Raw genomic sequence first — 15,489 nt, forward strand, 5'->3', positions numbered from 1 at the left:
TCTCACATTGACACGGCGGTTGGAAACAAAAATCTTAAATTTGGACTCATCAGACCAAAGGACAGATTTCCACCGGTCTAATGTCCATTGCTGGTGTTTCTAGGCCCAAGCACGTCTCTTCTTATTATTGGTGTCCTTTAGTAGTGGTTTCTTTGCAGCAATTCAACCATGAAGGCCTGATTCACACAGTCTCCTCTGATCAGTTGATGCTGACATGTGTCTGATACTTGAACTCTGTGAAGCATTTATTTGGGCTGCAATTTCTGAGGTGCAGTTATTCTAATGAACTTATCCTCTGCAGTAGAGGTAACTATGGGTCTTCCTTTCCTGTGGCGGTCCTCATGAGAGCCAGTTTCATCATAGCACTTTATGGTTTTTGCGACTGCACTTGAAGAAACTTTCAAATTTCTTTCAATTTTCCGGATTGACCTTCATGTCTTAAAGTAATGATGGACTGTCGTTTCTCTTTGCTTATTTGAGCTGTTCTTGCCATAATATGGACTTGGTCTTTTACCAAATAGGGCTATCTTCTGTATACCACCCCTACCTTGTCACAACACAACTGATTGGCTCAAACGCATTAAGAAGGAAAGAAATTCCACAAATTAACTTTTAACAAGGCACACCTGTTAATTGAAATTGCATTCCAGGTGACTACCTAATGAAGCTGGTTGATTGAATGCCAAGAGTGTGCAAAGCTGTCATCAAAGCAAAGGATGGCTACTTTGAAGAATCTCAAACATAAAATATATTTTGATTTGTTTAACACTTTTTTGGTTACTACATGATTCCATATGTGTTATTTCATAGTTTTGATATCTTCACTATTATTCAATAATGTAGAAAATAGTACAAATAAATAAAAACCCTGGAAAAGTAGGTGTGTCCAAACTTTTGACTGAGACTGTATATACCATATAGGTGCAGTGAAATGAGTTGTTTTACAGCAGCCTACTCCAATTGGCGGCCCGTAGGACAAATTTTATTTGGCCCCTGAGTTTTTGTGCAAAAAAAAAATACAATTGTTGTTGTTTTTATAATTGCTATATTGTTGGATATAAAATACTGTAAAAACACCAGCAAATCAGCTCCAAGTGATTTTAATTTTGGAAATCTGTTCCAAAGTATTCCCACGCATAATAGCGAGATATATGTGATTGTATACAAATGTAAGCAAGGTTTGAAATGATTATGTTTTAGTCAAATATTATATCTGTTAGGGCTTCTTGCGTTCAATTTGCAGTCTACAAATTTTTTGTAATTATGTTCCGGCCCCCTGACCATCCACTCAAGGAAAAATCATCCCGCGGCTGAATCTAGTTGATGATCAGCCATAGTAGTACAGCGCTCCTGGAGCAAATTAGGGTTAAGCGCATTGCTCAAGGACACATCTACAGATTTTTCACCTTGCCGGCTGAGGTATTCGAACCAGCGAGACTGCCGCCCTTAGCTCAATTTCAAAATCTCAGTAGACAAACAAATTCATTAAATGAAACAACTGTACGATAGATAATAAATATGGATATTGTTGAGAATATGAATATAATGGTTTACTTTGACAGTATTTTCTAAGTTCAAATGGTGTAATTTTGATAAACTGTGGAGTTCATTTATTATTTCCTTCAACAAAGGAGACATGATAGCATCCCTCCTTCAGTCTCAGGAGTGACATAGTCATAGTACAGCGGTGCTTATCTCTCCTCTCTCTCCTGTTTGTGACAAGACACTGTTCACAAATACTCCCGTGGGAACACCCACTAATGAAGAGAACCAGTGATCTCTGAGCGGCCAATTTGCAGCGAGTGCAGAGTGGCTGCTAACAACAGCACTCCATTTTACCACCCACTACCACAGCCTAGAATGACACGTGAAGGTCAAACTGTTGGCCCAAAAAGCCGGACTGGCCCACGGCAGCGTTGTTGATACCCTCGCTGCTGGCTGTGGTGTGTAGGGTCATTCATGATGTGTGTGTGTGTGTGTGTGTGTGTGTGTGTGTATGTTTGGCTATGAGGGTTTAATCCACCAATTATTGGAGTGATGAGCTCTCTTCATCCATGTTTCTCAAATGTCAAATTTCGAAGTTGTTCCAAAAGACACATTCTGAAGTGTTTAAAACTACAATATGTAACTTTTTGGGCGATCTGACCAAATTCACATAGAAATGTGAGTTATAGATCTGTCATTCTCATTGAAAGCAAGTGTAAGAAGCGGTAGATCTGTTTTATGTGCGCTATTTCTATGCTTCCCGTTCTTAAGTTTTGTTTTTGCATCTTTTACTTTCGGTTTTGTACACCAACTTCAAACAGCTGAAAGTACAATATTTTGGGTTATGGAAAATATATTTCACAGCGGTTTAGATGGTACAATGATTCTCTATACTATACTTGCTGATTTTGTCACATATAATGGCTTCAGAAAGTATTCACACCACTTGACTTTTTCCACATTTTGTGGTGTTATAGATAAAATTTAGATTTTTTTGTCCCCAGCCTACACACAATACCCCATAATGTCAACGTGGAAATATGTTTTTCAAAATGTTCCCAAATTAATAAAAAATTAAAAGCTGAAATGTCTTGAGTCAATGAGTATTCAACCGCTTTGTTATGGCAAGCCTAAACAAGTTCAGGAGTAAGAATTTACTTAACAAGTCACATAATAAGTTGCATGACTCACTCTGTGTGCAATAATAGTATTTAACATTATTTTTTTATGACTACCTCATCTCTGTACCCCCACACATAAAATTATCTGTAAGGTCCCTCAGTCGAGCAGTGAATTTTAAACACCGATTCAACCACAAAGACCAGGGAGGTTTTCCAATGCCTCGCAAAGAAGTGTAAAAAAAAAAAGCTGATATTAAATATCCCTTTGAGCATGGTGAAGTTATTAATTACACTTTGGATGGTGTATCAATACACCCAGTCACTACATGTCAAAGGCTGATGTGTATGCGGTGGTGGAGTCAGGCGCAGGACACAGAGGATAAGTAAAGACGACTCTACTAGAACACGAAATACGCACGAAAATAAACGTCTCCAACACTGGAGGGAAAAAACACCATATGCGTAAAATGGCACAATGAGTATAACACCGACACAAGGCATCCAAGACACGCGGACAATAACATACAAAGACAAAACATAAAACAGGTGAACTTATACGTGACATAATCAATACAGAATACGCAACAGGTGTACCCACTAGACATGACAAAACAAACATCGAAAACATCAAGCGGTAGTAGCTAGTACTCCGGGGACGACGAACGCCGAAGCCTGCCCAAGCAAGGAGGAGGAGCAGCCTCGGCGGCATCCGTGACAGTAACCCCCCCAGCCGTGCGCCGACCCCGGCCTCGGGGACGGCCAGGAGGACGCAGAGCAGGGCGCGTGGGTTGACTCCGGTGGAACTCCGTCAGGAGTGAGGGATCTAAAATGTCCCTCCTAGGCACCCAGCACCATTCCTCCGGACCGTACCCCTCCCACTCCACGAGATACTGCAGACCCCCCATCCGACGTCTCGAGTCCACGATGGACCGGACTGAGTACGCCGGAGCCCCCTCGATGTCCAGTGGGGGCGGAGGAGTCTCCCGTATCTCACTGTCCTGGAGTGGACCAGCTACCACCGGCCTGAGGAGAGACACATGGAATGAGGGGTTAATGTGATAATCATTAGGCAGTTGTAACCTGTAACATACCTCGTTCAATCTCCTCAGGACTTTAAATGGCCCCACAAACCGCCGACCCAGCTTCCGGCAGGGCAGGCGAAGGGGCAGGTTTCGAGTCGAGAGCCAGACTCGATCTCCAGGTGCGTACACTGGACCCTCACTGCGGTGGAGATCGGCGCTCGCCTTCTGCCTACGGATAGCCCGCTGCAGATGTACATGCACAGCGTTCCATGTCTCCTCCGAGCGCCGAAACCACTCATCCACCGCAGGAGCCTCGATCTGGCTCTGATGCCATGGTGCCAGAACCGGCTGATACCCCAACACACACTGGAAAGGGGTCAGATTCGTAGAGGAATGGCGTAGAGAGTTCTGGGCAATCTCTGCCCAGGGGATATACCCCGACCACTCCTCCTGCCGGTCCTGGCAATAAGATCTCAGAAACCTACCCACATCCTGGTTCACTCTCTCCACCTGCCCATTACTCTCAGGGTGGAAACCCGAGGTAAGGCTAACCGAGACCCCCAAGCGTTCCATGAACGCCCTCCAGACTCTAGAGGTGAATTGGGGACCCCGATCAGACACTATATCCTCGGGTACCCCGTAGTGCCGGAAGACGTGGGTAAACAAAGCCTCAGCAGTCTGTAGGGCAGTAGGGAGACCCTGCATTGGGATGAGACGACAGGCCTTAGAGAACCGATCCACAACGACCAGAATAGTGGTATTCCCCTGGGAAGGGGGAAGGTCCGTGACAAAGTCTATCGAGAGGTGAGACCACGGCCATTGTGGAACGGGTAGGGGTTGTAACTTCCCCCTGGGCAGGTGTCTAGGCGCCTTACACTGAGCGCACACCGAGCAGGAGGAGACATAAACCCTCACGTCCTTAGCCAATGTTGGCCACCAGTACTTTTCACTAAGGCAGTGCACTGTCCGGCCAATACCAGGATGTCCAGAGGAGGATGACGTATGAGCCCAATATATGAGACGATCACGAATCTCGAGCGGAACGTACTTCCGCCCCACTGGACACTCTGGAGGAGTAGGGTCGGTGCGTAACGCCCGCTCGATTTCCGCATCGACCTCCCACACCACCGGTGCCACCAGACAAGACTCCGGCAGTATGGGAGTGGGCTCAATGGACCTCTCCTCTGTGTCATATCGCCGGGACAGGGCGTCTGCCTTACCGTTCTGGGACCCTGGGATGTAAGTGAGCTTAAAAACAAACCGGGCCAGAAACATGGTCCACCTAGCCTGACGAGGGTTCAGTCTCCTAGCTGCCCGGATGTACTCCAGGTTACGATGGTCAGTCAGAATGAGAAAAGGGTGTTGAGCCCCCTCAAGCCAATGCCTCCACACCTTTAGGGCTTGAACCACGGCTAGCAGCTCCCTGTCCCCCACGTCATAATTACGTTCCGCCGGGCTGAGCTTCTTAGAGTAAAAAGCGCAGGGCCGGAGTTTAGGAGGCGTGCCTGAGCGTTGAGACAGTACAGCCCCAATACCGGCCTCTGACGCGTCCACCTTCACCTGGAACGCTAAAGCGGGGTCCGGATGTGCCAGCACTGGAGCTGAGGTGAACAGGTCCTTCAGTTTACCAAACGCCCTGTCCGCCTCAGCCGACCACTGCAAACGCACCGGTCCCCCCTTCAGCAGGGAGGTGATGGGAGCTGCTACCTGTCCAAAACCCCGGATAAACCTCCGGTAGTAATTGGCAAAACCCAAAAACCGCTGCACTTCCTTAACCGTGGTTGGAGTCTGCCAATTTCACACGGCTGAAACGCGGTCAATCTCCATCTCCACCCCTGACGCGGACAGTCGATGGCCCAGGAAGGAGATGGACTCCTGGAAAAACAGACATTTCTCTGCCTTGACATACAAGTCATGCTCCAACAGCCTACCCAACACTCGACGCACCAGGGCTACATGCTCGGCTCGTGTAGAAGAGTAAACTAGAATGTCGTCAATATACACCACTACACTCTGCCCATGCAAATCCCGGAAGATCTCGTCCACAAAGGATTGGAAGACTGAAGGAGCATTCATTAACCCGTATGGCATGACGAGATACTCATAGTGACCCGAGTTGGTACTAAATGCTGTCTTCCATTCATCTCCTTCCCTAATGCGCACCAAGTTGTAGGCGCTCCTGAGATCCAGTTTTGTGAAGAACCGCGCTCCGTGTAATGATTCCGTCATACTCGCAATCAACGGGAGAGGATAACTGTATTTAACAGTGATCTGATTGAGACTACGGTAATCAATACACGGGCACAACCCTCCATCCTTCTTCTTCACAAAAAAGAAACTCGAGGATGCGGGAGAAGTGGAGGGCCATATGTATCCCTGTCTCAGAGACTCGGCTATGTATGTCTGCATAGCCGCCGTCTCCTCTTGAGACAGAGGATACACATGACTACACGGAAGTGCAGCACCTGCCTGGAGGTCTATCGCACAATCCCCCTGTCTATGAGGTGGCAATCGCGTTGCGTCTTGCTGAACACGAGTGCCAAATCATCATACTCAGGAGGAATGTGCAGTGCGGGCACTTGGTTCGGACTTTCCACCGTGGTCGCCCCTACGGAAACACCTAGACACCGCCCGACACACTGGTCAGACCACTCCTTGAGAGCCCTCTGTTGCCACGAAATGGTGGGGTCATGGGCGATTAACCAAGGAAGCCCCAGCACCACAGGATACGCAGGAGAGTCGATCAGATACAACTGAATGATCTCCTCATGACCCCCCTGCGTCTTCATCTTTAGTGGCGCTGTGACCTCCCTAATCAACCCAGATCCCAACGGACGGCTATCTAGGGCATGGATAGGAAAGGGCACATCTACTGGTAGGAGGGGAATCCCTAACTTAACACAAAAATTACGATCAATAAAATTCCCAGCTGCGCCTGAATCGACTAGCGCCTTATGCTGGGAATGAGATGCAATCTGGGGAAACACTACTGGTATACACAGGTGAACAACAGAGAGCTCTGGGTGAGATGGGCGCCTACTCACCTGGAATGACTCCCCAGTGCGTGACCTGTTGCCTCGATCCCCTGGAGGCCCTCCCCAGCACCTAACCACAGTGTGTCCTCCACGGCCACAGTTGGTGCAGAGGACGGCCTGCCTCCGGATCTCTCTCCTCCTCTCTCTAGCGCCAGCACCCCCGAGCTCCATTGGGCTCGGCTCGGAGGTGCTGGGGGATGGAATGGACGGCCCCAACTCCGGACGTCCGCGGGTAGCCAGCAGGGTATCCAGACGGATTGACATGTCCACCAACTGATCGAAGTTTAGATTGGTGTCCCTGCAGGCCAACTCTTGTCGAACGTCCTCTCGCAGGCTGCACCGATAGTGGTCGATGAGGGCCCTCTCATTCCACCCCGCATCCGCTGCTAGAGTCCGGAAGTCCAGGGCGAACTCCTGTGCGCTCCTCTTCCCCTGTCGGAGGTGGAACAGACGCTCCCCCGCCGCTTTACCCTCTGGGGGATGATCGAAAACAGCCCTGAAGCGGCGGGAGAACTCCGCGTTGCTGATGGTGGCGGCGTCTATTCCCCTCCATTCGGCATTGGCCCACTCCAAAGCCTTGCCGGATAGACAGGAGATGAGGGCGGAAACGCTCTCGTATCCCGAGGGCGCCGGGTGTATGGTGGCCAGGTAGAGTTCCACTTGAAGTGGGAACCCCTGACACCCGGCTGCGGTGCCATCATATGCCCTTGGGAGCGAGAGCCGAATCCCACTGGACTCCTCCTTTCCCATCGGCGCAGGGTGTCCATCACGTCTTGCATGGCGGAGCCGAGTCGATGGATCATGGCGTCCTGGCTGCTGACCCGATCCTCCAGTGACTCGGGCACCACCGCTGCTCCTGCTGACTCCATGGGTTGGTATGTTATTCTGTCAAAGGCTGATGTGTATGCGGTGGTGGAGTCAGGCGCAGGACACAGAGGATAAGTAAAGACGACTTTACTAGAACACGAAATACGCACGAAAATAAACGTCTCCAACACTGGAGGGAAAAAACACCATATGCGTAAAATGACACAATGAGTATAACACCGACACAAGGCATCCAAGACACGCGGACAATAACATACAAAGACAAAACATAAAACAGGTGAACTTATACGTGACATAATCAATACAGAATACGTAACAGGTGTACCCACTAGACATGACAAAACAAACATCGAAAACATCAAGCGGTAGTAGCTAGTACTCCGGGGACGACGAACGCCGAAGCCTGCCCGAGCAAGGAGGAGGAGCAGCCTCGGCGGCATCAGTGACACTACAAAGATACAGGCATCCTTCCTAACTAAGTTGCCAGAGAGGAAGGAAGCCACTCAGGGATTTCACCATAAGGCCAATGTTGACTTTAAAACAGTTACAGAGTTGAATGGCTCTGATAGGAGAAAACTGAGGCTGGATCAACAACATTGTAGTTACTCCACAATACTAACCTAATTGACAGAGTGAAAAGAAAGAAGCCGGTACAGAATAAAAATATCTAAAACATGCATCCTGTTTGCAACAAGGCACTAAAGTAATACTGCAAAAAATGTGGCAAAGCAATTAACTTTTTGTCCTGAATACAAAGTGTTATGTTTGGGACAAATCCAATACAACACATTACTGAGTACCACTATCCATATTTTCAAGCATAGTGGTGGCTGCATGATGTTATGGGTATGCTTGTAATCGTTAAGGACTTGAAAGTAAGCACAGGCTAAATCCTAGATGAAAACCTGGTTCAGTCTGCTTTCCACCAGACACTGGGAGATGAATTCACCTTTCAGCAGGACAATAACCTAAAAACACAAGGCCAAATCTACACTGGAGTTGTATCCCAAGAAGACGGTGAATGATCCTGAGTGGCCGAGTTACAGTTTTGACTTAAATCTACTTGAAAATCTATGGTAAGACCTGACAATAGTTGTCTAGCAATGATCAACAACCAACTTGACAAAGCTTGAAGAATTCTGAAAAGAGTAATGGGCAAATGTTGCACAATCCAGGTGTGGAAAGCTCTTAGACTTACCCTGAAAGACTCACAGCTGTAATCGCTGCCAAAAGTGTTTCTACAAAGTATTGACTTAGGGGTGTGAATACTTATGTAAATTAGATATTTCTGTAATTAATTTTCAATACATTTGCAAAAATAAAAATATAAAAAACAACTTTCTATCTCTGGATTTGAACATGCAACCTTTGGAATAAGTGGCAACCTTTGGAATAAGAGGCAGATGCTTACGGGTTAAGGTTTGGGATAGGCTTAAAACTAAAATATCAAAAACAACTTTCTATCGCTGGATTCGAACATGCAACCTTTGGAATCAGATGCTTACACCATCTACCATCCCCATCCACAACACCCTAGCAAAACCGAAACCCTAGTGGCCGGTTTCCATGTCATCTCCCGACGTCCTCAGACATGGATGGATGTCGAATACTGACTTGTATCACGGGTGACCTGCCTGCTCTATAACCATCTACTACTGCATGAGGTTCACACATGAGCCACATGCATTTTCAATAGTTGATGGACAGCCAATTTTCACCATTCTAAAGTGGAATAGAATGCCGTATAATTGTGGTTCCATCTCGAATACAAGGCAATTATCTCCCAGTGCAATCAAACCAAATTGCAATTAAACCATGTTGAAAATGATACCCTTGCTTGAACGACCAGTTTGTTTTCAATGGAGGAGTAAATAACTCTCTCTATGGAAATGTCATTGACATTAGACAATATTGTGATGTTTGTCAATTACATGGTCCTGAATCAGTTTTGATTGGATAAGAAATCACTTAGCTCTATTAACACAATTTCACAATGCTCAAATTTGAGAAGCCTCTGCTATGCTTCAAGAAAACGTTTAAAACCATATGACCTCTATGGACTGATGGTGTGTAATAGTATACAAGCAAAAACCATTCAAATCAATATGGTGTTGTATTAGCGGATGTACACTTCATAAACTACATGGTCATCTCATCACCCGGAGAAAAACTGTTCTAAATATTGGGTGAGGATTGAGAACAGCTGCAGAAGAGAGAGGTCAAGCCATCCTTGCTCCTCACCTGCTGGTATTAGCCCTAGAGGAAGTGGTGCTCGGACAGGCGTAAACATGGAGTCTGTGTCCCTGCCTGACTCCATCTGGGCCCGTAGCAACAACCCATGGGCCACCTCGGCCACCGAGCCATCCCCACCGACAACCACAACCCTGGAGAAAACACACACATGCATGAGATACAGCACACGCATAAATCGGCCACGAGTCGTCGACGCCGACACACACCACCCTGAAGGATAAAGTACAACGTTACACACACACAGAGCAACACACACATACACACACACACACACAGAGCATGAAACAGTGCACTTCAATGCAGCTCAGGGTAAATGCATGAGTAAGGACTTCCTACCCTCAGCCTATGTAGCTGAGGTAAACATGACATACTGACATAGCAAGATAAATCAGTCATATTAATCACCTGACTAAACAGAGAACACATCTGTAATGCAGGTCATGGCCAGACAGACAGGCGCATACACACGCAAGAACGCACACACACACAGATACAGACACGCACGCACGCATGCACACACACACACACACACACACACACACACACAGGCCTACTGTCTACACTGTGCTGGTTGACCTAGACCTGTTTAGTATATAAGTCAAATCCATTTCAATTAATTGAAATGATAATTTCCATTAAATGTATTGAATAGTCAGATTATGTCATGGCTGCAGCATTTTCCAGTAATTGGTTAAAATCTGTTAGCCTGAGCCTATTAAGCTCCTATAAGCACATTACTAATAAATGTACACTGATGAAAGCTTATTACAGTTCATTTCAGAAATGCTTTTGAACAATACCTTATTCTACCGTTTCTAAAAAGATTAGTTTAGCCTCCAATCCATGGCTAGTTGTAATTAAAGGGTGATTATATTGTGTACAAATGTATTATAGTATTTTATTGGCCCCTCCCATTGGATTATTTGCCTGTTACTAAGGTTTTGATATTGAGCTGTAGTTTACATTTTACATTTACATTTTAGTCATTTAGCAGACGATCTTATCCAGAGCGACTTACAGTTAGTGAGTGCATACAGTTTTTCATACTGGTCCCCCGTGGGAATCGAACCCACAACCCTGGCGTTGCAAGCGCCATGGTCTACCAACTGAGGCCCTGGTCAAAAGTAGTGCACTTTAAAGAAAATAGTGTGCCATTTGGGTCACAACCCATGTAACAGGGACTTCGTGGAAAAACAGTGGTAAAGAATATATTGTTTTCCTTAAACACAGAGATTAATGAGTTATGATCTGTTAATGAAGACATGTGTGATTTGCGTTATATGCCTTCGCAACACTTCTCAGTCTTCTGGGGTTAATTAAGCTGGGGTTGACAAGACAAAGAGGAGATGATCTAGAATAAGACCACTGTGAAGGACCCTGTATCTAGAACACCACATCCTCTATGGGGAATATGTCTTCCACACAGAAAGTGTCTCCTTAAGCGGACTACTCTAGAAAACCTCATCCTCTATGGGGAATATGTCTTCCACACAGAAAGCTTCCCCCTTAAGTTCTCTACTCTAGAAATCTCATCCTCTATAGGGAATATACTGTACGTCTTCCACACAGAAAGCTTCCCCCTTAAGTTCGCTACTCTAGAAATCTCATCCTCTATAGGGAATATACTGTACGTCTTCCACACAGTCTGTGAAAGCTTCCTATATAGCTAGACACAATTCCTTTCTACCCAAAGTAGAACCGCTCTAAAAAACCTTTTTGAAAAGCCACCTCCATAGAGACGGACATCCAATAACTTAAAATGTTGTGTGAAATAAGCATTGTGTTCATCCTGTACAATCAGGTTGTGACTCTGATTGAAGTGCATGTTATGCTGTCTCTGACTAGTTTGAGGGATATTGCAAATAAATTAGACGTTACATGACACTTGTATTAGTAATACCACAGCTTCCCTGCTTAAAGATTATCCTGTTCAACAAACAACTGAACAAGGCTATGTTGGGTTAAGTAGTTTAGCTTGAATCTTCAGGGACTTACCCAGTGATTTTGCCATGCAAACAGAACATATGTTTGACTCTTCACGTCAACCATAAATCCAAACATAACAACCTACAGTACATAGGCTACATAGTACCGTGTAGCTCAGTTGGTAGAGCATGGCGCTTGCAACGCCAGGGTTGTGGGTTCGTTTCCCACGGGGGGCCAGTATGAAAATGTATGCACTCACTAACTGTAAGTCGCTCTGGATAAGAGCGTCTGGTAAATTACTAAAATGTAAATGTAAGTACACAATACACATTTGTTCTTATCATGTAAAAAATATTGAGATATTCATTGCGATATTGGTTGTGTATACATGTCATAATGTGTGTAATATATGTGGGCCACAGTAATGAGGTTGTGAGAGCAGGACAGAAGGATCATGAGCTCAGCTTTTCTACCAGTCACCCTTCACACCTGCTCCATCTGTCCCTCATATCAGACCTGCAGAGCATGAGCCAGACATCCCTCCATCTTTCCCCTCTCCCTCCCCTGCCTACCTCCCACCCCTACATCTTCTTCATGCCTCTACCTCCCTCCTCCTCCTTCTCCTCCTTCCCCACCCTGCCCCCTACCCCTTTCTCCCCTACCCCTCCTAAGGGTGGGGTGGTGGTGTAGACTAGTCTGAGCTGATCCGCTGAGCGACACCAATGCAGCAACCCTGATTTAACAGGAGCTACCTAAGAGGATCTAATTGTGACTGTAATGTAGACACATGGGAGCTATGGTGTGGCAGTGTGGTGTAAAAACGCACACACACACATGCACACACGCGGACAGGGAGAGAACGCATACACACGCACACACACACACCAGCAGTCTGCTGGACGGAAGGTACTTCATCACTGCTTCCAGAACAAGTAATTAAAGTGCCACCTGCCGTGCCCACACCGGAGAGGACACACACACACCCACACACTCCTTTACAGGAGACTGCCTCGGCTGGGTCGACTTGGTCCCCCGGCACACTGTTCTAATCATAGTACTTTCACTAATTTTAAAAAAACCTGGACTCTCCCTTCCTTCACTGTCTCTCTCTCTACTCTCTCTCTCTCCTCTCTCTCTCCTTTTCTCTCTCGCTCTCCTTCTCTCGCTCTCCTTCTATCTCTCTCTCGCTCTCTGTAGCTCTGCTTTTTATTACAGCTACTCTAAATGTCACCATAAGAAAATAAACAGAACAGACCATACCACAGAAATGGCATTACTTCCTCATCTGGCTTTGACTCTGTGCCATCATCCATTCCCATCCCTCCATCTCCATCCCTCCATCTCCATCCCTCCATTCCCATCCCTCCATCTCCATCCCTCCATCTCATCCCTCCATCTCCATCCCTCCATCTCCATCCCTCCATCTCCATCCCTCCATCTCCATCCCTCCATCTCCATCCCTCCATCTCCATCCCTCCATCTCCATCACTCCATCTCCATCCCCATCCCTCCATCTCCATCTCCATACCTCCATCTCATCCCTCCATTCCCATCCCTCCATCTCCATCCCTCTATCTCCATCCCTCCATCTCCATCCCCATCCCTCCATCTCCATACCTCCATCCCTCCATCTCCATCCCTCCATCTCCATCCCTCCATCTCCATCCCTCCATCTCCATCCCTCCATCTCCATCCCTCCATCTCCATCCTTCCATCTCATCCCTCCATCTCCATCCCATCCCTCCATCTCCATCTTTCCATCTCCATCCCTCCATCTCATCCCTCCATCTCCATCCCCATCCCTCCATCTCATCTCCATACCTCCATCCCTCCATCTCCATCTCCATCCCTCCATCTCATCCCTCCATCCCCATCCCTCCATCCCCATCCCTCCATCTCCATCCCTCCATTCCCATCCCTCCATTCCCATCCCTCCATCTTCATCCCTCCATCTCCATCCCTCCATTCCCATCCCTCCATCTCCATTTCTCCATCTCCATCCCTCCATCTCATTCCTCCATCTCCATCCCTCCATCTCCATCTCCATCCCTCCATCTCCATCCCTCCATCTCCATCCCTCCATCTCCATCCCTCCATCTCCATCTCTCCACCCTCATCCCCACCCTCACATCACAGCCCAGTATAATACCTCATATTAATTAGAATCTCGCCATGATGATTACTCAACTCCATATCAATGTGGTGTTTTTGTTTACCTACCTAACCCCTTAATAAAGAAAATAATAAAGTGATTGGCTTTATTAATTGCAGTCCCGTACTGGGAGCACTGGCTCAGATCAGTGTATTGGTTCGTTTTCTTTCTGTCTGATATCATTTTATGGAGAGGATTTATATGGACCATCTAACAGATTGTGTGGCACGCAAACCTACCCGTCATATCCATCCAAGTTAGATTATTTCAGAACGGATAAAGTGTGCCCTTTTCTTTCAGTGACTGTGAAGAGAGAAAGACAAGAGAAAATACATCAATGTGTTAATGAATGAAATCTTAAATCAGAGGGCTGGGCTGGCACAAAAACATGGCTTTTAGTATCTCTATCCAATGTTAGTTTGGCACATGACTGATGAACATATGGGGGTGGCTGTAAAGCACAATTTATACTTGCATGCGGTTTGCATTTTTAATCAAGAAAAGAGAAGCAGTGCAAAGAGGCTGCCTCCTGAGTGTCAATGCTTCTCTCACGTATGCAAAACAAGGTCAGTAATGCCACTACTCGTGTTCATTATTTGTTTATAACACGTGTAGTTGGTGTGGATATTTTAAATCCTTTGCAATACTGATGTTCATTATTTAGTAATAACACATGTGTAGTTGGTGTGTTTTGTCAGGCAGAAAGAGGTCAAACGTTTGGGGGGGAAGGACATCCGAGGGACACAGTGACACTAATATGATGTAAAACAGCACTGGAGCGAGTTGATACATTGACAATTTGGGATGTGGGCATATCCACAGTGGGGGTGTGGGGGAGACAGGAAGGAGAGAGGATGGCACGCCAGGGAGAGGAGAGGAGCACCCGTTTCCCCACCCAGTTCTCCAGAGACTAGGTAACTGTCACTTTGCATCGCTGTCCTTAACACACACACACAGATACAATCACACCCCCCCCCCCCCCCCCCCCCCCCCACCCCACACCTCAGCCCCCACCCGACACACACACCCACAAAGGGAGATGTCAGTGAATAGTGAATATGAGGGAACAGGGTTCCATACCGCAGATGGCATTACATGGCCTTGCCCCACTTAGCATTTCTGGGGCACCTCCTCTCCGTCGGAGCAGGTTAGTCCCAGCTGTACCCACCATCACACACACACGCACACCCTTGCACACACACACACACAACCATCACAGGCTTCACCATGATGGATGTGACACTTGCAGATGAGGTTTTGTTGTGTGAGAATGTGTATCATTATCTATCTGCAGGACCACATGGATATTTCATTCCTGGTCTCTGTCTCTGGTACCAGTGCCTACCACTGCAGTTGTATTGTCACATGGAAATGTTAGGTGGACATATCACTGAGTGTACAAAACATCCAGGTGAAAGCTATGATCCCTTATTGATGTCACCTGTTAAATCCACTTCAATCAGTGTAGATGAAGAAGACAGGTTAAAGAAGGAGCTTTAAGCCTTGAGATAATTGAGACATGGATTGTGTATGTGTGCCATTCAGAGGGTGAATGGGCAAGGCAAAATATTTAAGTGCCTTTGAATGGGGTATGGTAGTAGGTGCCAGCTGCACAGGTTTGTGTCAAGAACTGCAACGCTGCTGTGGTTTTCATGCTCAACAGTTTC

At 46.6% G+C, this 15,489-nt stretch overlaps 1 pseudogene across 1 annotated transcript in view; it reads right to left on the reverse strand.

Annotated features, from left to right (window-relative positions):
- The window catches only part of LOC311143777 (ceramide kinase-like protein), a 53,803-nt pseudogene that overhangs the window by 17,018 nt on the left and 21,296 nt on the right, over positions 1–15,489 (reverse strand). The window contains exons 3-4 of the transcript in view: positions 14,062–14,125; positions 9,733–9,875 (exon numbers count right to left, since the gene is read on the reverse strand). The product of the transcript in view is annotated as a ceramide kinase-like protein (transcript). The remainder of the gene's footprint in view (positions 1–9,732; positions 9,876–14,061; positions 14,126–15,489) is intronic.

Source organism: Coregonus lavaretus, assembly GCF_964263955.1.
Source record: "Coregonus lavaretus genome assembly, chromosome: 16".
Classification (NCBI taxonomy): Eukaryota; Metazoa; Chordata; class Actinopteri; order Salmoniformes; family Salmonidae; genus Coregonus; species Coregonus lavaretus.